Source organism: Adiantum capillus-veneris, chromosome 8 (assembly GCF_014529385.1).
Source record: "Adiantum capillus-veneris isolate H3 chromosome 8, ASM1452938v2, whole genome shotgun sequence".
NCBI classification, from domain to species: Eukaryota; Viridiplantae; Streptophyta; class Polypodiopsida; order Polypodiales; family Pteridaceae; genus Adiantum; species Adiantum capillus-veneris.
Window position 1 is genome coordinate 139,224,519 of NC_140938.1, and position 23,912 is coordinate 139,248,430.

General features: G+C 39.9%; 2 pseudogenes; one reads left to right on the forward strand and one right to left on the reverse strand.

Annotated features, from left to right (window-relative positions):
* Positions 1-1,606: 1,606 nt before the first annotated feature.
* On the reverse strand, positions 1,607-8,207 carry LOC147453051 (uncharacterized; annotated as a pseudogene).
* A 5,275-nt stretch (positions 8,208-13,482) lies between these two features.
* On the forward strand, positions 13,483-15,440 carry LOC147453052 (uncharacterized; annotated as a pseudogene).
* Positions 15,441-23,912: the final 8,472 nt, after the last annotated feature.

Consider the following 23,912-nt stretch of genomic DNA (forward strand, 5'->3'; position numbering starts at 1 on the left):
GGGTCCAATACAACCACCAGCTTACAAAACTCACACACAATACATTATTGTGGCCACATATTACTTAACCAAGTGGGATGAGGCACAAACCACTAGGAAGAACGATACTAGAACCACTGTTGCATTCTTGTACGAATACATATTTACTAGGTACGGACTTCTTATTGAGCTTGTGAGTGATTGTAGATCACATTTCCTCAATGAGGTGATAGAATATCTACTAAATGAGTTCATGGTAATCCATAACAAATCTGCACCCTATCATCCTCAAGAAAATGATCAAGTAGAACATACAAGCAAAATTTTGAGCTCTGTACTAACCAAAATTGTTAGTTTAGGCAAAACGGGCTGGGAAATGCATATTCATTCTACCTTGTGGGCTTATCAAGTTTTCTTTAAAATAGCCTTGAACACAACTACTTTTAATTTGGTCAAAGGCATGGATGCAATATTGCCAATGAAATTCTTGCTACCCACTCTCAGAGTTGCAAAACTGAGTTGGAATAGAAAAGGCATGAGTTGTCAGAACAACTTGAGACTTATAATGCCTAGATGAACAACGTTTAGAGGCCATTGCCCACAATACTTCTTAGCAGAGATGAGGTGCAAATAATTAATACGAGATGAACATAGATGAACACACACGATGAAGAGACCTTACTAACACAGGTGAGCAAGATGGTGTATTGGTAACTGCTGCTTATATTGCTTTCATGGATAGAACAAGGTTACAAGGTGAAGGCTAGTGACGGCTAATACAACAGAGCTTCTCAGAACACTAGATAGAAGGCTTATCCAAAGACGCCCTTCTACAAACGAAAACCCTTTCTTATATACATGAGGAAGGTTGGGCGTTCTTCGACGCGTGGAAAGATATTGCAGATATTATTGATAGTGGGATACAACTGTCTTAGTGGGATAGAGCTGTCTCAGTGCGCCACATAAAGTGGGTAGGTGTAATACAGATTGTCCAAAAAGGTAAAAGGTGTACAACTATTATAAAAGAAAGGAAGTGGTCATTATTGGTATGGACATAAGGATTTCTGCCGAAAGTAGATGCCGCCGAAAGTGGAAGAGTTGAGCTGTCAAGTGAGGAGTTGAGTTGTCAAGTGGAGGAGTTGAGTTGTCACTATCATTCTTCCCCTTTTTTGATTCGCGAGAGTAAATCGGCGATATTATTCTTATGACCTGGCATATATTCATAGGAAATATCAAAGTCACTAAGTTTGTAAGACCATCGAAAAATGCGGGTGTTACCCACTTTTCCAGCATTTTTTTCTTCTAAAAACTTTCCAAAGTGCTTAAGGTCACTGCGAAGTGTAAATGGGATTCCCATCAAAAATAGGCGGAAAGCCAAAATTGAATTTACTCCTGCAAGCAGTTCTCTTTGAATAGAATGATACTTGACCTCTGGATCTTTGAAACGTCCAGATACCCATCGACAGATGACAGGGCCATTTTTTGTTTCTTCACATAGGATACCACCCCAAGCTTCTTTAGATGCGCCTGAGTATACCACTAAGGGTTTGTCAGAGGGAATTTGTAGAGGCGGTAAATGGTTGTAGACCTTCTTTATTTGTTGAACTGTCTTTTTCATCTGGTCAGTTCAGAAGAACTGAGTGTTGCGTTCTAGTTCCTTAAAAATAAGCAGATATTTAGCCAGATGAGGATAATGGGGAGCTATCCATTGCAAGCAGCCAACAAACGACTGAAGCTGCTTCTTTTCAGTAAAAACCTCAGGAAAACTTTGTAGTTTGTTAAGGACATGAGGTTGCATTTTTATACATCCTGAGAAAATTTCCACTCCCAGCATAGCTACCTGAGATTGAAAAAGATCAATCTTCTTTAAGCTCAAAACAAGTCCAGTGTTTTGCAATTTCTTTAAGAACAGATGTAAATGTTTGGCATGGCTATTGACATCTTTGGAATATACCAAAATATCGTCAATATACAAAAGTAGGAATTCTCTGCAATCTGAAAAAATGATTTCAATCCTCTCTTGGCAAAGAGAAGGAGCAGGTTTAATGCCCATGGGCAGAACATTCCACTCAAACATTCCTTGTGGCACTATAAAACTTGTTTTGTGCCTGTCACATGGATGTATTTTAAATTGCCAAAAACCACTTTTAAGATCAAATTTAGAAAATACTTTACAGCTCTTGATCTTCGAAGCATATCGTCCTTGAGAGGTAGAGGAAACTTGCGTGGCTCATGCCAATCGTTAATCGGATTGTAATTGATTACAAGTCGCTTCTTTCCTCTTTTCTGTTCAGAGTGATTGTTGACATAAAATGCATGGCAAGCAAAAGCATTGTTACTTGGAGAAATTAATCCATTCTTTAGCAACTGTCCAATCTCTTCATTGCAGAGTTTGGTGTCTTCTAAAGACATGCCTGGATGGGTAGCTTTAAGTCCTGCAGTAGGACGGTTCCGAGGGAGAGACACCCGATACTCTTCTCTATCCCAAAATTCCAATGGGTTTCACTAGTGTGTACTGTAAGAAATTATTTGATTGCTTCCAGTTCATTAGCATACTTACTTCGTTTTGATAGAAACCATTGCTGAAATCTTTCTTCTTTCTCAGGATTAGGGAGAGTTGGAATTATCCCCCCTAAAAGAAGAGCACCGCGAGGTTTAGTGCTAACCTGATGAGGAATATCCCGAACAAAAAATTGTATAGAGAGATTAGGTAAGACTGAGAAAGGTGTTATCTGAGAAACTAGGTCTGCTCCAAGAGTAAGATCAGTATTTGGATAAGGATGCAGATATAGGGTAATAAGAAACTTCACTGTCCCAATGGCAATCTTACAACACACAACCTTTTGAATTCGGCCTCTGGTATCATTGGCATAAGAAACTGTGATACCAGAAGGTAGTAATTCAACTAAGTGAGGTGGAACCAAGGCTTGGTTAATATAGGACATAACCGATTCGGAATCCCATATGCATCAACATGAAATGATGGGATGTGAGGAAATTTAATCCAAACCTCACAGTAGAATGCTGTCATAATAATGTTGTATGAATCTCATGCTCCACCTTATGGCGGGCATAGAGGGATTCAGTCTACCTTAAAGGGAATTGAAACATATTTTTATTGGCCTACCATGAAAGTGAACATACAAGAGTATGTTTCAAAATGTGTGGTATGCCAAAAGACAAAATTTGATAGAGGGAAGCAACTTGGATTTCTTCAACCCTTTCAATCCCTAATTCACCATGGGAGAGCATATCCATGGATTTTATCTTTGGATTGCCTAAGTCTATCCATGGGAATACGGGAATATGGACGATAGTAGACAGGTTCAAAAATCAAGCTCATTTTATACCTGTCAAAAAGACTATCAAAGCCCATCAAATGGCAACCCTCTTCATTTCACAAATTTTCAAGTACCATGGCTTGCCAATGTCCATAGTGTCGGATAGAGATCCTAGAATGACCAGTAATTTCTGGAAGGGTCTCTTTGAGAATTTAGGGACAAGGCTAAACTTCTCTTCGGCCTATCATCCACAAACGGATGGCCAAAGTGAAATAGCTAACCTAACCATTCTCGATCTACTAAAAGCCTATGTAAAGGAAGTAGATCACAGATCCCAATGGGAGAAGTACTTACCCTTAGTGGAGTATGCTTACAATAACACTGTACATACTTCCACGGGAAAAGCACCTTTTGAGGTAATTGAGGGGAGATCAAAAAGTCCCTTGCTACTTAAGGTACATGGGAAGATCTTCGCTACAGATGATTATAGCCGAGACCTACAAGAATCTTTTCAAAAGATTAAGGATGCTATCTCTATCTCACAACAAAGGCAAAAGGCTGTTGCTGACAAGCACAGAAGAGCCCGAGCCTTTAAAGAAAATGATTGGGTCTTATTAAAGTTTCCCAAGGCTTGATTAAGGCACACGACGGGCAAGAATCCTACGGGACACCAAAAGTACTATGCTAAGCTAGCAAAAAGGTACTATGGTCCCTTCCAAATTCTTAGGTCAATCAATGAGATGGCCTATCAACTCAAATTGCCCAATCATTGGCTCATACAATGCTTTCCATGTGAGCCTATTAAAGCCTTACAAAGGAGAGCCACCTCAAGAACCAACTATTGAAGACCCACCGGAGATCGAGGACCAAGAGGAGGTGCTGCAGCCCGAGTCCATTCTCCGACATGAATACAAGGTATTAAGAGGCAGTAAGACTATCCGACGATATCTTATTAAGTTTAAGAATTATCCTTTTGAAGATGCTAGATGGATGCAAGGCATACAATTAAAGGATAACCTAAACCTTGTCAATGCTTACAATGCTTCCCAAGAGTAAGCAATTGTACAAAATGTTAAAAATGAACAAATTTTTTGTCTTATAAGACTCTCTTTTTCTTTATTGTGCACAAAAATGAAGTAGTATGCATGATTAGATCAAGTTTGCGGAGACGACGTCTCCCAAACACCAAGTAGAGCTTGTCACTCTACTATGGAAGACTGATAGGACTAATGTGCAGACATGCTTGCGGTAGCCTCAGGCTCTCAAGCGCCAAATGGACTAGTCATCCATTGTGGAATGATGTCGTAGGGTAACATAGGGATCCTCTACCCGCTAAGAAAAGGACTCATGAATATGCTTTATCTTCTCTACACCATAGTCGAGGACAACTATGATTTCAAGAGAGAGGTAATTTCATAATAATCAATATCTAGTTCTCCCAAATGATTTTCTCATGTTAAACTGATCATTTAATATGGGGAAGTGCCAGGGGAGAAAAAGCTAGAATATTGGTTAAGCTAGCAGACCGGCCACAATAGGGATGCAAAGGAGGGAAAATAGGGATCCAAAGGGGAGGCCATCTGCAAAAGAGCCATGTGCAACAATGGGCTAAAAAGACCGTAAGGTTCAGCCCATTAAGACTTCCAAAATGCTAAGGTTCCAAAATTCAAAGGTTGTGTCCAAAGGTCAACCCTAGGGGAATTGGATGCTTTGTGTGTGTCCAAAAAAGTCTTTGCACATCCCTACTTGGGAGGGGGAGAGCCTTTCTTCTAGGGGATGAGAGAGAAAGCCACACACACACACACACACACACACAAGCTCCCTTTACTCAAAGGGAATGAGGGACACATGTCAGCTCCCTACGCCAGATGCCCACAAGGTGTACCCAATTCCTATTGGATGGCCTTGGAGGTGGACCAATGAGAATTAGGATAGAGTAAATCTAGTTTAATTAATTTAAAAACACTTAATAAAAGAACCAATGAGAATTAATTCCTCTAGAAGACTATTGGACAGTCTCCCAAGGGGTCCAATGAGCATTCAGGAGCCCAATGGCTTGCCTGATTCCTATTGGCCAGGAGGCAAAGGGGTCCAATGAGAGTTTAGTTTAATTATTAAATTACCTTAATCTCTCACAAAAGGGGAAAGGGGGACACATGTCAGAAGGCTATCACCTATGCTGCTTAATTGTCATTGGCTACCTCTAGGGAGGTCCAATGGGAGGACAGCAAGAGCAAATAGCAAGGGGGCTCGCCCAAGAGAGAGAGGGGGATGATTTTTGCAAGGCATTATCACACACACACTCACACAATCTCATGTTTGAAGAAAGAGAAGACTATCTCTTCCCAAGCTTTAATGGAGAGCTCATCACCTACTCCAAGCTTGTGAGATAGAAGCCTACATCAACACACTCTTGGCATGTGGATGCAAATCCAACCAAGAGACAAGCTTCAATGCATGCTCATCTCCTCTACCAAAGCTAATTACTAAGCTAAGTTATGCTAATATGAGTGATTATGTAGGAGATGTACATCTTTCTCGTAAGATACTCCTTCTTCCTCTCAATCTACTCTCATACCCTGCTAGCTCTCACCATCTTCGAAGGTGTGTGAGGTCTTGGGTCTGAGAACGGGGATAATTAAAGTTGTGTTTGCTAAGTGTTTTGCTTAGTGCATGAAGCTTTCGTCTTCATTGCACTAGCTAGTCTTGAAGGAACACAAAGAATTGTATTGTACAATGTCTCTCTTGATGGGAGAAACCATAATACAAAGCCTTTTGGAGGGGGGACCGGCTCCATGCAAATCAGGTTCTCAACTGTTGTCAATAGCTTAATTTCTCTCTCTTTTGAAATTATTGTTGATGCTATCTAACTAGGTGTTATGCTTTTTGTTGCTCTCTCCACCCAAGCACTCTTATAATTCTCATTAGGAATCTATTCTAATGAAATGCCCACTATGTTCATGCTAATTTCCGCTACACATAAGTTTTTAAACCATTAAATGTTACATTGGTATCAGAGCACAAGGTTTCTCTTTTCTTGCTCAAGAAGGGAGGTCCTCAAGCTAGCTATAAATGTTTGGTATTATTAATTGCCAGTGAGTAAGTAGAATAGGGATTTTTCAGCATTGCAGTGCGCTTGCCTTTGTGCAGTTAACGGGGCATCACCGTCGAGAGCTATGGTCTTAATAGTGGATTCCTACGGGGCTTGCCTACGACTTAACCACTATTGAGCTATTAGAAGCTTGACAGAGCCGGTGCTGTTTTGGTGTCGAAAGACCCTCTCTTCTATTCCTTGCAATTAATGGTATTCGAGCCGCGGGTACAGTAGCTTGAGTGCTTTTTCTAAAGGGGTAAAGAGGAGTAGCAACTAGGGCTTGAAGTGCCAAAGTACACCTAAAACGTTTACACCTAAAAGTTGTTAGAATGGCTGACAATAGTAAAGAGAGTGAAATTAATGTTGATAACTTTGATTTTGCTCATGAGCAAGCTACTAATGATGCTTCAATGCTTGTTAACTATCTTGTTTCTAGGCTTCAACAAGCCATGGGCAATCCATCTCTCCAAAGTGAAGTGCAACGGCAGCTCCGTGCTCACAGGATTCTCCAAGCTCATCACCATGACGAGAGAACACCTAGGAAGCCTCCTTGTGAGACTCCCAAAAGAGGTTTCTCTCCGATTCGGGAAGAAGAAGAGAATCCATACGAAGGGCTCAAGAATTTTCTTCTTAATGATGCATCTCCTTCCCAAAGGAGAACTCAAGAGCCTCCACCGAAGGAACGAGAAAGAAGCGAGTCTCCCGCCACCTCGACGGCCAATTTGAAGCAGGCTCCAGTGGTTGCAACCTTGAATTCCGAGAAGGCAAAATGTATGGTTGACTGGTCGACATATCTTTATCATTGATTGCCTCCTTGGTGAGACATTCAATTCCATTGATGGCGAGTCAGTGGCAATTATTCGGTTGCAAAGCTTGCATCTGAACAGACCTTCAAAATCTTTGTAGGTCTCTAGATGTATTCACATTATCTTTGGACGACCTTTACTTGAAGACATTGCAGAACTAGTTGATGCAGTCTGATATTGCGGTGGAGCAATAACAGAAGCAAGTTCTCGCTTCGACTTTGATTTTCCCAGAACTTTGTACTGGTCTATTGAGCCCAAACGCTCAAACTTCATAGGTTCAAGGTGATGAACTTCATTCATAAGAGTGTTGGAAATATTTAATTTCCATTCAGCAGGAAATTGGACTTCCTGCCATTCTACCATTTCAGGTAAAGTACCCAAAGTAGTTTCATCTACTTTCATAACTATATTCTGTCCTTTGGATAATTCTGAATCCTATAAATATCCAGGATTGTAGACAGAAGGGATGCATGTATTCAATGTGCGAACAATCATCCTATAGGCTATCTGCAGATGATCAGCAGTATTCTTCATATCAAGACCATTTGTCTTGATCAACAAAGATACTACTTCATTGAAGTATCTATCAGATAGGCTGCAAGGGAAGTTAGGGAAGCATTCTATATATATAGGACCATTGGACAGGCTTCCTTGTAGGATTCTGATTGTTTGATCATTCAAGTTCTTGTGTCTAGTGTCTAGTAAAGCTCCTATACATGACACATTAAGTCCCTTATGGAAGAGAGGTATTATGCCTACTGCTATATACCCTATATGCACAAACTGGTGGTTTCTTTTTAAAGCCTTTTCTCTGAATTTTGATAGCTCTTCGAACATATGGATGACATGATCATCATTATCACTGTCCTTGATGGTAAGCTTTCCATGAGTCTCATGGTACAAAGTAGTTGCTGATAAAGATAAGAGTTTGTTGTGCCTATATACCTGTTTAGCAGTCACACCTGGTAAACTCCATCTGGCTTGAGGAGTAGATTCCTCTACTTCGATACTGTCTATGAGTACCTTCTTGAATGAAGAGATAATCATGGCCATTGCTGAAGGAAGGTTGGGAGGTAGAGGTTTCTTCAGGTGTAACTTGTTAGCCGAGCTCGAATTGAAATTCTTAGAGTAAGCCTCTGAAACGTCAGCGTCTAAATGGCACCTTGCCTAAGCGACTGCGACTACTAAGCTTTACTTAATTTCAATGATGATGCTCTGGCTTATCCGATAAGTTACTTGGTAAGAGAAGAAACTATTACCATCAACTTTCATGCAGCAACGATGGACAACTGGCTCTGATACCAATTAGATAGCGGAATACACAGGAATACTCAAACACAGACAAGATCAAAGAAGAATACTCTTCTTAGCAGAGATGAGGCGCAAATAATTAATACGAGATGAACATAGATGAACACACACGATGAAGAGACCTTACTAACACAGGTGAGCAAGATGGTGTATTGGTAACTGCTGCTTATATTGCTTTCATGGATAGAACAAGGTTACAAGGTGAAGGCTAGCGACGGATAATACAACAGAGCTTCTCAGAACACTAGATAGAAGGATTATCAGAAGACGCCCTTCTACAAATGAAAACCCTTTCTTATGTACATGAGGAAGGTTGGGCGTTCTTCGACGCGTGGAAAGATATTGCAGATATTATTGATGGTGGGATACAGTTGTCTCAGTGCGCCACATAAAGTGCGTAGGTGTAATACAGATTGTCCAAAAAGGTAAAAGGTGTATAACTATTATAAAAGAAAGGAAGTGGTCATTATTGGTATGGACATAAGGATTTCTGCCGAAAGTGGAAGAGTTGAGCTCTCAAGTGAGGAGTTGAGTTATCAAGTGGAGGAGTTGAGTTGTCACTATCATTCTTCCCCTTTTTTGATTCGCGAGACTAAATCGGCGATATTATTCTTATGACCTGGCACATATTCAAAGGAAATATCAAAGTGACTAAGTTTGTAAGACCATCGAAAAATGCGGGTGTTACCCACTTTTCCAGCATTTTTTTCTTCTAAAAACTTTCCAAAGTGCTTAAGGTCACTGCGAAGTGTAAATGGGATTCCCATAAAAAATAGGCGGAAAGCCAAAACTGAATTTACTCCTGCAAGCAGTTCTCTTTGAATAGAATGATACTTGACCTCTAGATCTTTGAAACGTCCAAATGCCCATCGACAGATGAAGGGCCATTTTCTGTTTCCTCACATAGGATACCACCCCAAGCTTCTTCAGATGCGTCTGAGTATACCACTAAGGGTTTATCATAGGGAATTTGTAGAGGCGATAAATGGCTATAGACCTTCTTTATTTGTTGAACTGTCTTTGTCATCTGGTCAGTCCATAAGAACTGAGTGTTGCGTTCTAGTTCCTTAAAGATAAGCAGATCTTTAGCCAGATGAGGATACTAGGGAGCTATCCATTGCAAGCAGCCTACAAACGACTGAAGCTGCTTCTTTTCAGTAAAAACCTCAGGAAAACTTTGTAGTTTGTTAAGGACATGAGTTTGCATTTTAATACATCCTGAGAAAATTTCCACTCCTAGAAAAGCTACTTGAGATTGACAAAGTTCAATCTTCTTTAAGATCAGAACAAGTCCAGTGTTTTGCAATTTCTTTAAGAGCAGATGTAAATGTTTGACATGGCTATTGACATCTTTGGAATATACCAAAATATCGTCAATATACAAAAGTAGGAATTCTTTGCAATCTGCAAAAATGATTTCAATCCTCTCTTGGCAAAGAGAAGGAGCAGGTTTAATGCCCATGGGTAGAACATTCCACTCAAACATTCCTTGTGGCACTATAAAACTTGTTTTGTGCCTGTCAGCTGGATGTATTTTAAATTGCCAAAAACCACTTTTAAGATCAAAACTTTTAAGATCAAAACTTTTAAGATCAAATTTAGAAAATATTTTACAGCTCTTGATCTTCGAAGCATATCGTCCTTGAGAGGTAGAGGAAACTTGCGTGGCTCAAGCCAATCGTTAATCGGCTTGTAATTGATTACAAGTCGCTTCTTTCCTCTTTTCTGTTCAAAGTGATTGTTGACATAAAATGCATGGCAAGCAAAAGCATTGTTACTTGGAGAAATTAATCCATTCTTTAGCAACTGTCCAATCTCTTCATTGCAGAGTTTGGTGTCTTCTAAAGACATGCCTGGATGGGTAGCTTTAAGTCCTATAGTAGGAGGGTTCCGAGGGAGAGACACCCAATACTCTTCTCTATCCCAAAATTCCAATGGGTTGTCACTAGTGTGTACTGTAAGAAATTATTTGATTGCTTCTAGTTCATTGGCATACTTACTTCGTTTTGATAGAAACCATTGCTGAAATCTTTCTTCTTTCTCAGGATTAGGGAGAGTTGGAATTATCCCCCCTAAAAGAAGAGCACCGCGAGGTTTAGTGCTAACCTGATGAGGAATATCTCGAACAGAAAATTGTATAGAGAGATTAGGTAAGACTGAGAAAGGTGTTATGTGAGAAACTAGATCTACTCCAAGAGTAAGATCAGTATTTGGATGAGGATGCAGATATAGGGTAATAAGAAACTTCACTGTCCCAATGGCAATCTTACAAGACACAACCATTTGAATTCGGCCTCTGGTATTATTGGCATAAGAAACTGTGATACCAGAAGGTAGTAATTCAACTAAGTGAGGTGGAACCAAGGCTTGGTTAATATAGGACATAACCGATCCAGAATCCCAGAATGCATCAACATGAAATGATGGGATGTGAGGAAATTTAATCCAAACCTCACAGTAGAATGCCATATTGAATTTGGTGTCAAAATGGATGACATCACAAACATTGATAATGTGATCAGGTACCCATTCACTAATGGGCTCAGTAGCAACCTGATTCATAGCTACTAAGTCATTAAGATTAGTGGCAATAGCATAGGTCTGATCCAATTTGGCTTCAATAGAGGCTAACTGAGATTCCATGGAGGTTAAGCGCTGGTTTAATCCTTTACATTCTAGATGCACATTTTGGATAGCATCTAGGATAGCCTTATCATTCTTACTGCATACTTGTATGAATTCTGTTGCATGCTCTATAGGCGATTGGCGAGGGACAGTAGTAGAAGAAGGCTCCATAGGTGGTTGTTGAGGGGCATAAGTTGAGGCGGATGCATATGCAGTAGCCCTGGTTGGTTGCCTGGTAGAACATGGTTGGCTTCCAAAATCAGATCGTTCATTCATATGTTGCTTCCATTCGGGTTGATTGACTATGTCAGCAGTTTGTTCGACCATACTTCTAAATAAAGGCAATGGATGATACCTTTTTTGTTCCTTCTTTGACAGATTCATTTTCATAGGCCTAGAACCCTTTTGTCATGTATCTGATTCTTCACTTGTACCGGTTGTAACTTCTTCTGTGGAAGAAGAATCATACCTAGCAGACTTAGGAAAAGGATAAGGTTTCCTTACCATGTTAGACATTTTAGTGAAGATGTCATTGGCTAGGCTGTCGTCGAAAAAAACAGGTTCTTCAGTAGGGGTGGACTCTGAACTCGATTCTTCAGTAGAAGAGTCGGATTCATCTGAGTCATATAATGAGTATTGCCTGATAGGGAAGTCCTTCTTCTGTAGAACATTGCAGTAGACGACTTCATAATACCTGTCTTTTAAAACAGCATTCCCATATTTTTTCTTCCTCTTTGGGCAGTTAGGAGCTATGTGACCAGGTTTACCACAAATATAGCATTTAACCTGCTGTCTTTCTTCTTTATTGAGCTTTCTCTTCTTTCTAACTACCTTGAACTTTTTGCCAAACTTATTTCGATGTAGTTTGACTTTACACTTGCATTCTTCAGCCTGCCCGCATCCGAACTGTTGGGCTTTGGTTTCCTTGGTGCAGAAGCTGGAGTTGAATCCTTTGACTTGTTTGATGTCACGCTTGACTCTCAATCGAGCACATTCAAGATCAGTAACTTCATTGATAAAAGAATTGATTTGGGCAAGGGAGATGTTTTGATCAATATGCAATCCAGAAGCTTTAATTCTTTCCTTAATCAGATTTGCAAAAGATTCAGGAAAAGAATTTACATAGTATTGCTCGTACTCAGTCTTAAAGTAGCCACCTGGAAACTGGTACATCAGCTGGGTCATATGCTGCTGATATTTCTTTACCTGAGTACGATCGCAAAGCTCACTTCGGAAAAAGGCTTCTCTGTTGTGATCTTCTACTGAAGAATTGAGTTCAAAGTCCACCCCTACTGAGGAACCTGTTTTTTCCGACGACAGCCTAGCCAATGACAGCTTCACTAAAATGTCTAACATGTTAAGGAAACCTTATCCTTTTCCCAAGTCTGCTAGGTATGATTCTTCTTCTATAGAAGAAGTTACAACCAGTACAAGTGAAGAATCAGATACATGGCAAAAGGGTTCTAGGCCTATGAAAATGAATCTGTCAAAGAAGGAACAAAAAAGGTATCATCCATTGCCTTTATTTAGAAGTATGGTTGAACAAACTACTGACATAGTCAATCAACCCGAATGGAAGCAACAAATGAATCAACGATCTGATTTTGGAAGCCAACCATCTTCTACTAGGCAACCAACCAGGGCTACTGCATACGCATCCGCCTCAACTTCTGCCCCTCAACAACCACCTATGGAGCCTTCTGCTACTACTGTCCCTCGCCAATCGCCTATGGAGCATGCAACAGAATTCATACAGGTATGCAGTAAGGAGGATAAGGCTATCCTAGATGCTATCCAAAATGTGCATCTAGAATGTAAAGGATTAAGCCAGCGCTTAACCTCCATGGAATCTCAATTAGCCTCTATCGAAGCCAAACTGGATCAAACCTATGCTATTGCCACTAATCTTAATGACTTAGTAGCTATGACTCAGGTTGCTACTGAGCCCTCTTTTTGTTCCTTCATGCAGTTACCAATACACCATCTTGCTCACCTGTGTTAGTAAGGTTTGTTAATCGTGTGTGTTCATCTATGTTCATCTCGTATTAATTATTTGCGCCTCATCTCTGCTAAGAAGAGTATTCTTCTTTGATCTTGTCTGTGTTTGAGTATTCCTGTGTATTCCGCTATCTAATTGGTATCAGAGCCAATTGTCCATCCTTGCTGCATGAAAGTTGATGGTAATAGTTTCTTCTCTTACCAAGTAACTTCCGATAAGCGAGAGCATTATCATTGAAATTAAGTAAATCTTAATAGTCGCAGTCGCTTAGGCAAGGTGCCGTTTAGACGCTGACATTTCAGAAGCTTACTCTAAGAATTTCAATTCGAGCTCGGATAACAAGTTACACCTGAAGAAACCTCTACCTTCCAACCTTCAGCAATGGCCATGATTATCTCTTCATTCAAGAAGCTACTCACAGGCAGTATTGAAATAGAGGAATCTACTCCTCAAGCCAGATGGAGTTTACCACCGGTGACTAAATAGGTATATAGGCACAACAAACTCTTTTCTTTATCAGCAAATACTTTGTACCATGAGACTCGTGGAAAGCTTAGCATCAAGGACAGTGATAATGATGATCATGTCATCCATCTGTTTGAAGAGCTATCAGAATTCAGAGAAAAGGCTTTAAAAAGAAACCACCAGTTTGTGCATATAGGGTATATAGCAGTAGGCATAATACCTCTCTTCCGTAAGGGACTTAATGTGTCATGTATAGGAGCTTTACTAGACACTAGACACAAGAACTTGAATGATCAAACAATCAGCATTCTACAAGGAAGCCTGTCCAATGGTCCTATATATATAGAATGCTTCCCTAACTTCCCTTGCAGCCTATCTGATAGATACTTCAATGAAGTAGTATCTTTGTTGATCAAGACAAATGGTCTTGATATGAAGAATATTACTGATCATCTGCAGATAGCCTATAAGATGATTGTTCGCACAGTGAATACATGCATCCCTTCTGTCTACAATCCCGGATATTTACAGGATTCGGAATCATCCAAAGGACAGAATATAGTTATGAAAGTAGATGAAACTACTTTGGGTACTCTACCTGAAATGGTAGAATGGCAGGAAGTCCAATTTCCTGCTGAATGGAAATTAAATATTTCCAAGACTCTTATGAATGAAGTTCATCACCCTGAAGCTATGAAGATTGAGCGTTTGGGCTCAGTAGACCAGTACAAAGTTCTGGGAAAATCGAAGTCTAAGCGAGAACTTGCTTCTGTTATTGCTCCACCGCAATATCAGACTGCATCAACTAGTTCTGCAATGTCTTCAAGTAAAGGTCGTCCAAAGATAATGTGAATACATCCAGAGACCTACAAAGATTTTGAAGGTCTGTTCAGATGCAAGCTTTGCAACCGAATAATTGCCACTGACTCGCCATCAATGGAATTGAATGTCTCACCAAGGAGGCAATCAATGATAAAGATATGTCGACCAGTCAACCATACATTTTGCCTTCTCGGAATTCAAGGTTGCAACCACTGGAGCCTGCTTCAAATTGGCATACCAATGCCATCAAAGAACTGGCTGCTTTGCAATACCAGGTATTATCTAAGCTAACAATCTTCACTTCACCTATGTCTCTTGCTAGACCAATATTCATCCCTGAATCTAAGCTTCAACAACAACCTGTCATCACTTTTGGTGGCACTAGTGAAGACAAAACATTCCCACGAATGTTTTCTGAAGTTCAACAGGAGCTAGCTCAATTTCCACCTCCCATGTCTCCATTTATTGACGAGGATCTCGCTGATGGCTTTGATCCTAATTTTCGTTGGGGGGGAAATGCACAGGTACAGACATGGGCACAAAGGCAGCAACTAGGAGAAGAAATTCGTAACATTTTGCCCAAGGATATTGATTGGATTGTCCTACAAGATGACTCTTGTGTCAAATATGATGACATAGAGTTAGATGAGATGGATGTGCAGATACCACATATATTTCCAGACCTGACGGCTTCTTCTGACGATGAATCAGATACCAGCACTGATGAAGAAACTAGAATTATGAACCCTGTCAGTAGAGAGACCAAAAAGATGAAGGTAGAATCGCCTACCTCTTCCTCTACTAGCTTAAAAGGGGTAAGTGGGATTGGGGATATGACCATTCTTGACATAGATGGTATGTCACAGGAAGAGATCTGGAAAGTGTTTGAATTTATATATAATTCTGCTCATTATGGTATCTTGTATAAGGAATTAACTCAGAGACAATCTGTCTCTATGATTGTGGAAGGATTTCAAGGTATGTTGAGAGCATGGTGGGACGATTTGAGTGTTGAAAGTAAAACCTACATTATGCAGGGAGGACCCGAAGGCAAGTAAATTCAGTTTTGGCTTTCCGCCTATTTTTGATGGGAATCCCATTTACAGCTCGTAGTGACCTTAAGCACTTTGGAAAGTTTTTAGAAGAAAAAAATGCTGGAAAAGTGGTAACACCCTCATTTTTCGATGGTCTTACAAACTTAGTCACTTTGATATTTCCTATGAATATGTGCCAGGTCATAAGAATAATATCGCCGGTTTACTCTCGCGAATCAAAAAAGGGGAAGAATGATAGTGACAACTCAACTCTTCCACTTGACAACTCAACTCCTCACTTGATAGCTCAACTCCTCCACTTTCGGCAGCATCTACTTTCGGCAAAAATCCTTATGTCCATACCAATAATGACCACTTCCTTTCTTTTAAAACAGTTGTACACCTTTTACCTTTTTGGACAATCTGTATTACACCTACCCACTTTATGTGGCGCACTGAGACATTTGTATCCCACTATCAATAATATCTGCAATATATTTCCACGTGTCGAAGAACGACCAACCTTCCTCATGTATATAAGAAAGAACACCTATTTAGGAAAATAGGGGAAAATTCACACATTTGGGACGATTCTTTGTGTCTCATGGACTTGAGGTAAGGTTGTATTGTACTAGGTTGTTGCACATATGAAAAGTGAGATACAATGTTTAGTGGATGCTTATGAGTCTGCAAGATCCAATATGGTCCATTTTCAACAGCCATACTATACACTAGAGTGTTTTTGCACATGTTAGTTTACAAATACACACACACACACTCACGCGCACGTGCACACACACACACACACACACACACACACACACACACATGCTCATGCACCCAAAATTTTCTTCCCACACATGCTTCATTTGATAAAACAATTAAAATGTAAGTTGCAAGAAAAACTTGGGTGACTAATGTGAAAAAAAACACCATTCATATTGAATAAGATTTCTTGAAGATTACAAAGGTGGGATGCCATTATCAATGTTGATAATGACCATAGCTATGGGTGGACTAATTGGACCCGTTGCTAGAAGATTACAAAGTTGAAAGGTGAATGCTAAGCAATCATTCCTCTTCATTTGCATTGACATTTGATGGTGCCTCATGTTCATCAAGTTTCAACTGACTCTCTTTGGCCTTAAGGATTATTGCCTTTGGAATCTTGATTTTCTCAGGAATTTGTCCACCCTTGGGCTTCCATGCCCAAATGATGCAGCTAGTGTCTTCCCAACATTGAGGATCATTGATGTTCTCTCTCCAATACTTGTTCCAACAATCCTTGTAAACCTCCACATCACTTGCATTCTTCTTCTTTGAAATTGGTGCCCAGTATTGTATCTTCACTTGAAGATAGGTTGCCGAGTCATTGTTCTGATCAATATCTGTTGCTGCCACTCCTAACCAAATTGGGTAATTTTCATCACAAGGTTGCACAAGTACAAAGTCTCCCTTTGCCACATCAAGAGTTGGGTTGAACTCCTCAGCAGGTTTGTTGCACATTGGACCACAATAGTGGCCCTCTATTATGTCAAGTGCTTCATCTAGACCATCTTCCAGTGGAACTTCAAGAGGATGATCTTCACGCATACTCCTTGGCCAAAAGCCATCAAATAAAGTGTTTTCACTTTGTCTAGGGTTTTGCATAGCTTGCATGAGATTCTCCCAGTACATAAGAACTGGGTTTATCCACCTAGCATACTCACTTTCATCTCCTTTCTCTTGCAAGTGATCTTTCCACCAACTAACATACTTCTTTATTCCTTCCATAACTTTCTCACTATCTTTAACATACTCAAAGGGTGGTAATACTTTTGGAACACCTTCAGGAAGCTTGGCTCCTCCTTGGTCATTTCTCTTCCATAACTTTATACCATTTTCGGGTAACCAATCCACATTTTTAGGGTGCACTTTGTACTGCATCAAAGGTATTCCATCACTCATATAGAACCTAAATTGCAATGGCTTTGAATGACCCACTAAGCTATCTGCTCCATCATGTAAGAACCCCTTTACAAATCCTTTAAAGTCTGCCACCTTTTGTAGGATAAAAGGTGCTAGATGCATGCTAACACACTCACTGAAGATCTTCATCAAATGTGGAAATGTAAAAATGGCTTGTTTTTTAAGCTTCTCAGAAAAGCGACTGAACAATGCATCAATGTCTTCATGAGTGTGACCAACCATAAGAAATCCAAGTTGTACAGTGTCAAAGACTCCTCGTGCAACCAACAATGATAGGTATGCAAACACATATTGATTCTTATTTTCTGAACCACAATTGTCAAGTTGCAACAACAATGTTCTTGGCAACCTCTTGAACCCAAATACATTGCCATCCTCCTGTACATGTGCATTAGTACCAAAGATTGATTGCATCCTTGGACAATCATTTCCCTGTCTAGAAGCAAAATTCTCAGTGTCCACATTCACATTTGTGATTAGATTAGTCTCTGCCTCTTCATTCTGAGCACTCTGTTCCTTGCACACCTGGTTTTTCTCCTTAAGCACTTTCATATGGTGATAGAGAGAAGTTGTAGACAAAACACAATCAAAAAGATTTGTTTGTGGTTCTACACTTGAGTTTTCTAAGCTCAAGTCACCAAACATATGTTTATCTCTTCTTTCTAAGTTTCTTAGACATTTCGAGAGAGATGCAATTGTGAAGTTGGGATCACTCGGCCATAATCCCAATGCAAAGTGACCATAAGTTGTTTGTCCATGTCCATGAGTGAGCATTCCTGTCAAGGATACTGGAAGCCTCTCAACTCCATTGAGAGATTTTGGAACTGGTTTAATTTGTGGTATAGCAGTCTTACTCTGGTCCATCTTGTCATGTATAATGCACAAGAACTTGGTTGGATTCATTTCTGAAGAGCTCCTCCAAGCATAGTACAGATTTCTACAGCTCATTTGTTGCAACATGTGTGATCTCCTCTGTGCCATGTATCTAGCACGCTCCACCTGATTTTTGGTAGACTCCAGATTAACCTTTATGGATGTGCAAATGTCACATTTAGAGAATGTGCTTGATTTTGATAAAGTGACTGTCTTGAAGACTGTGTTCCACAACCTTGAGAATGTTGGCTGTGACAACTTTTTGTATTCCATTGTGACAAGTGTGTCGTTTACTTCCCGCAAAATGTCCACTTGTTTGTACATCGTTGGTAGAACACGTTGAGTTTCCCGAGTGCCATGCATGGTTGTCCTTGACTTATGTGGCATTTGATCTGCATTATTATCTATGAAGCCTTGTATGAGTGCTTTTGCCATCTCAACATGTGTCAAGCTCTTCCTTATTATTCCAGTGTTTCCATGATTGCCATTGCATGCTCCATCCAAGAATTTTTTACGCAGCCTGTAAAATGTTGACTTTCCTATTCCATGCATTACATACCATGCTTTACTACATACCTTCTTTCCATCAAAAGTAAACTCAAAGCATTCCTCTTCTTGATCTTTTCTATGAGCCATGCTCATACAATCCAATACAAATGTGCATCGACTAGTGTAGATTTGTCCCCAAAAGTCTACCCTCACTTGCATGATTTTGGATCTGTTTCCAATCTGGCAGCATCGCATCTCACAACAATCAATTGTTGCAACTTTGTGAATGTTTGCAGCATCACATTGTTTGTTGAAAGCATGAGCATTACCTTTTTTTTTTTCTAGGCCTAACTCTATGTACATAACTCCTTTTCTTACCTGTCCCATCTCTTATATCATAGTCACCGACAATGGCATCGTGCTCTCTATCATTTTGAGTATGAAGAAGAAGACCTAGTTTTGTACTGGTGGTACCTTCTTCAAAACTAGTTTCAGTGTTGTTATCTTTGCCATCATCCTCATAGTCATCACTGGAATCATATAAGCTGTCAAGGGAATCTCCCGTTTCTTCCATGAGGAAATCTTGAATACCCTCAATGGCAAAAGAGGATCCAATGTCTTTGATCAAGGGCTCACCATTCTCAAATGTGAGCTGCCTAATAGGCCAGCTTACCAAATTCAAACTTGAAATATCACTTTGATGTGGATGCATCGACCCTTCCACAATGACACCCAAGCTACTCTCACCTAGTTCAGTACAATTTATAGCCTCATATGGGTGGACCAGCAATACCACTCCATTACCAAGTTTTGTAGATCTATTGTCAGCCCAAAGGATGACTCTTTTCTCTTTCCAACTCGCTCTATCTATCAAGCCATCTTCTTGACCAACAAGAAAATCCTCATCTATTGTGTGAGATTTTCCTCTATCCATAACAATATTATGCAATGGCCATTTGATGATGCTTCCAACTGCTTGAGACATGGTTCTTGCGTCCATAGTAAAGAATGGAATCAAGAAGGTGTCATCAAAACATTCTAGTACATGTATCACCACACATGTTGTGCCAATCAATTCAAAACCACAACGTTGAGATGCATCAGTGGAATGAATAACCCCACGAGATTTCCTTGTGGAACCATCAACAAGAAACACTGAATCACCTTGTTTTGGACCCTGCAATTTTTGAGAAAATCAAGAGATATCAGTAAAAGTGTATACCTGAACATATAACTCAAAATTTAATGCATTCCCAAGATACACTCACAATTTTGGCAAAATCTTGCATCCCATTCAATTAAGAAAATCTACACTGAGTCAATCCATGGAGGATGGTAGGAGGCTCGAGCTCAAGTTTGAGCCTGTATATACATCCAAGTGCTAGAAATATAAAGCTGACAAGAGTTTCAAGTAGGGACTATGTTACATTGCAGAGGCACCCATGGAATTTGATAGGAGGATGGAGCCTTTATGCACATCCAAGTGCTAGAAATATATAGCTCACAAGAGTTACAAGATGGATCTCGAGTTAAACTAAATCAACCCATTGGGGATGGTAGGAGGCTCGAGCTCAAGTTTGAGCATAAATGTACATCTAAGTGCTAGAAATCTAAAGCTGAAAATAGGTCCAATATGGTGCCTAAGTTACAATGCCGGAGCATAGATGGAGCCTAAATGTAGGTCTAAGTGCTAGAAATCTTTAGCTTAAAATAGTTGCAAGATGGATCTCAAGCTATAAGTCAACCCACGCACGACGGTAGGAGTCTCAAGCTCAAGTTTGATCCTAGATGTACATCTAAGTGCTATAAATACCTAGATAAAAAGAGTTTCGCAAAGCCAAAGTTTCATAGAGGCAAGCATGGAATTTTGTAGGTGGCTCGATCTCAAGTTTGAGCCTAAATGTACATCCAAGTGTTAGAAATCTATACTTGTCACACGGGTTGCAAGATGTAGCCCAAGTTACATGGAGGCGCCCATGGAATTTGGTAGAAAGCTCAAACTCAAGTTTGAGCAAAGATGCACATTCAAGTGTTAGAAATCTATGAGCAACAACAGGTGTGAGAAAAAACCCAAGCTATGTTGAAGTAGCCTTGAATTTGGAAGGAGACTCAAATTGAAGTTCGAGCTATATGATACATTTAAAGAGTTGTAAGGTGGAGCCAAGGTAATGATGATCTTTACATCAAACCTAAGTTTCCTTGAATGACCTATCAAAAGAGTCGGAGCTTACAAGAAGTTGAGGCTTCAAAGTAATTGCATGAGTGGCTCAAACTTAAGTTCGAGCCTAGTTAGTCATATAGTTTTCTTTTAGGATAGGACATTAGTTTGAGTATAGGTGGGCTTGGAGATTATGCTATGAAAATTGAGTGTTGATGGACATTCAAAATACAATGAGGTTTTTTTCTCAGTTGTTTATGTGTAAATCGGTTCTTGGTGATTATAGTCCTGGTGTTTTATGTGTTGTAGAGCAGGACAATTTTACATGCACAAAGGTGCAATGAAATCGGTTAAGGAAAGAGGGTTGGTGGAGGTGGGTCCCTCACTCATTGATCCTAAGAGGTTTTAGCCAAGGGAAGTCAAAACTATGTCCAACTTGTGAGTATTATTTTCCCAAAACTCTCAAAAAACTAGTTCTAGACACCCCTAGCTTCGTCAAATTTTTTGACCCCTTAAACCTCGTTTTTTTGAAAACTGTTCACAAAACCTTTTGTAAACAACGGGTTTTCTGGATAGGGTTTGTTCAGAAAAGCGTAGAGCCGCTCTTAAGCTACAGGCTCATAAAAAAAGTTTTGCAATCGGACTCCGTATGTGAAAGTTATGCTGATTTTTGTGAAAAGTTTTTTTTTTCACTTCTTTTAACCATCATGAAAACCATTAGTTTTGGTCCACGCATGTGAGTTTGCTAATCTAACCTTGGTAGGGTTGGTGGGAAAAGCTATTAAAGTCTTTTTAATGCTTTTAAAACCTTCTATATTATAATAGGTTTGGTTTTTTCTACAGACTGTGACGAATTCGACGACGGCGCGACAGGTGAGATTCTTTACTCCCGCATCTCCTTGCCCTCTGCGAATCTGCTCGCGGCCCCACAAGGCTCTTTTTCAAAACTCTAGATTAATTCTCTATCTCTCTCTCTCTTCTACATTAAAACAGGGTTTCGGTTTTTGTGCAGACAGTGAAAAAATTGACGACGACGTGACAGGTATGGCTCTTTACTTACCCATCTCCCTCTCCTCTATGAATCTATTTGCAGTCCCAAAACGCTCTACATTAACTCTGTGTGTGTGTGTGTGTGTGTGTGTGTGTGTGTGTGTGTGTGTGTGTGTGTGTGTGTGTGTGTGTGTGTGTGTGTGTGTGTGTGTGTGTGTGTGTGTGCTTATCTTTCTCTTTTTGATTGCAGGTGAAGATCTGATTGCAGTTTAGATTTGAAATTTGAATTTCAAATTCGAAAGGCTTATCCAGGTGCACTTCTTTCTCTCTCTCTCTCTCTCTCTCTCTCTCTCTCGTGTGTGTGTGTGTGTGTGTGTGTGTGTGTGTGTGATATCTTCTTCTAATCTTTCTGTGTAATTACCATCAGCTCCTCTTAATCACTCCCTAATCTCTCTATGTAATCTCCCTTGCCTCCTCTTAATCACTCCCTAATCTCTTCTAATCTCTCTATGTAATCTCCTTTGCCTCCTCTTAATCACTCCCTAATCTCTTCTAATCTCTCTATGGAATCTCCCTTGCCTCCTCTTAATCACTCCCTAATCTCTCTATGTAATCTTCCTTGCCTCCTCTTAATCACTCCCTCCCTTCCTCTTGATCTCTCCTAAACCTGCATCTCAAAAGTTCAATCTTCAATATCATTCTATTAGTTTCTAATCTCTATTTAATCTAATTCTAATGACTACTTATACTCATTATTGTTTGCTACCGTCTCCTTAATACACCTTTTAAACTCTATCATTAAGTTAATCAAACTACAACTACCTCTAAAATCACGCTCTATAAATTGAAAGTAAGTGTCTATTCTTTAATTAGAGTACTTAATCAATAAGCACTTGAATTAACTTTTTTTAAAAACTATAATTAAGTAATTAATCTACTTAAAGAAAAAGATAGATAACAACACTTACTTGGTTGGGTACTGAGTGTGACATTTCCACTTGACGTAGATTCTTTGCTTTTGATATTTAGCTCGTTTTTGGTGCCTTGTTTCCTTGTTGAGAAACTAGAACAATGAGCTAATGTAGCTTAAACCTCACCTTCTAATGCTGTCAAAGCACTAGCATATTCCACTCTAGTGTGACCTCATGAGCTTATTGTGGATATTTTAGCATGATAGCGTTGCCTCATGCAAGTGCTTGAGACTTAACTAGGGCTAGAGCATAATAGCTCTAGGGAAAGCGGCTCAAATTTAAGTTTGAACCTCGCCTACATATGCTATTGTAGCAAGTATGGCTTAATGGCATCCTTGTGGATACTTAGGGAAAGAGGCTCGAGCTTAAGTTCGAACCTTGCCTACATATGCTAATATAGCAAGTCTGCCTTGAACTTAAGTTTGAGCCTCAACTGTATATGTTACTTTAGCACTAGGGTGTACGGTTAGCCTCATGACATCTGTGTGGCTACCAATGCCAATAGGCTCAAACTTAAATTTTGATCCTCACTTGCATATAGTAGAGTAGCACCATCATGTAGGGCTTGTTGCTACACGGTGCATAGAAGAACACCTTTAGGCTCGATCTTAAGTTCGAGCCTCAAGTGCATATTCTTTAGAACTAGGATGCAAGGCTTTCCTCCTAACATCCTTGTAGCTGCCAATGGAAAGAGCCTTGCTTGCTGTGTAGCCCTACTATGCAAGGGCAGAGCCTCATGACATCTTTGTGGCTATCAGGGACATGGAAAAATATCTTTAGACTCAAGCTAAAGTTTGAGTATTTCATACTGTAGCGCTAGGGGGAAAGGTTAGCCTTGTGAAATCCTTATAGCTACTAAGGTCATAGAATAGCATCCTTGTGGCAAACAATGGGAAAAAGCTTGCACTTAAGTGTAGACCTTGCCTACAAATGTCAGTATAGCACTACGACGCATGTATAGCTTCATGACATCCATGTGGATACCAAAGGAAAACAAAAACACTTTGAGGCTCGAGCTTAAGTTCGAGCCTCAATTGTATAAGCTAT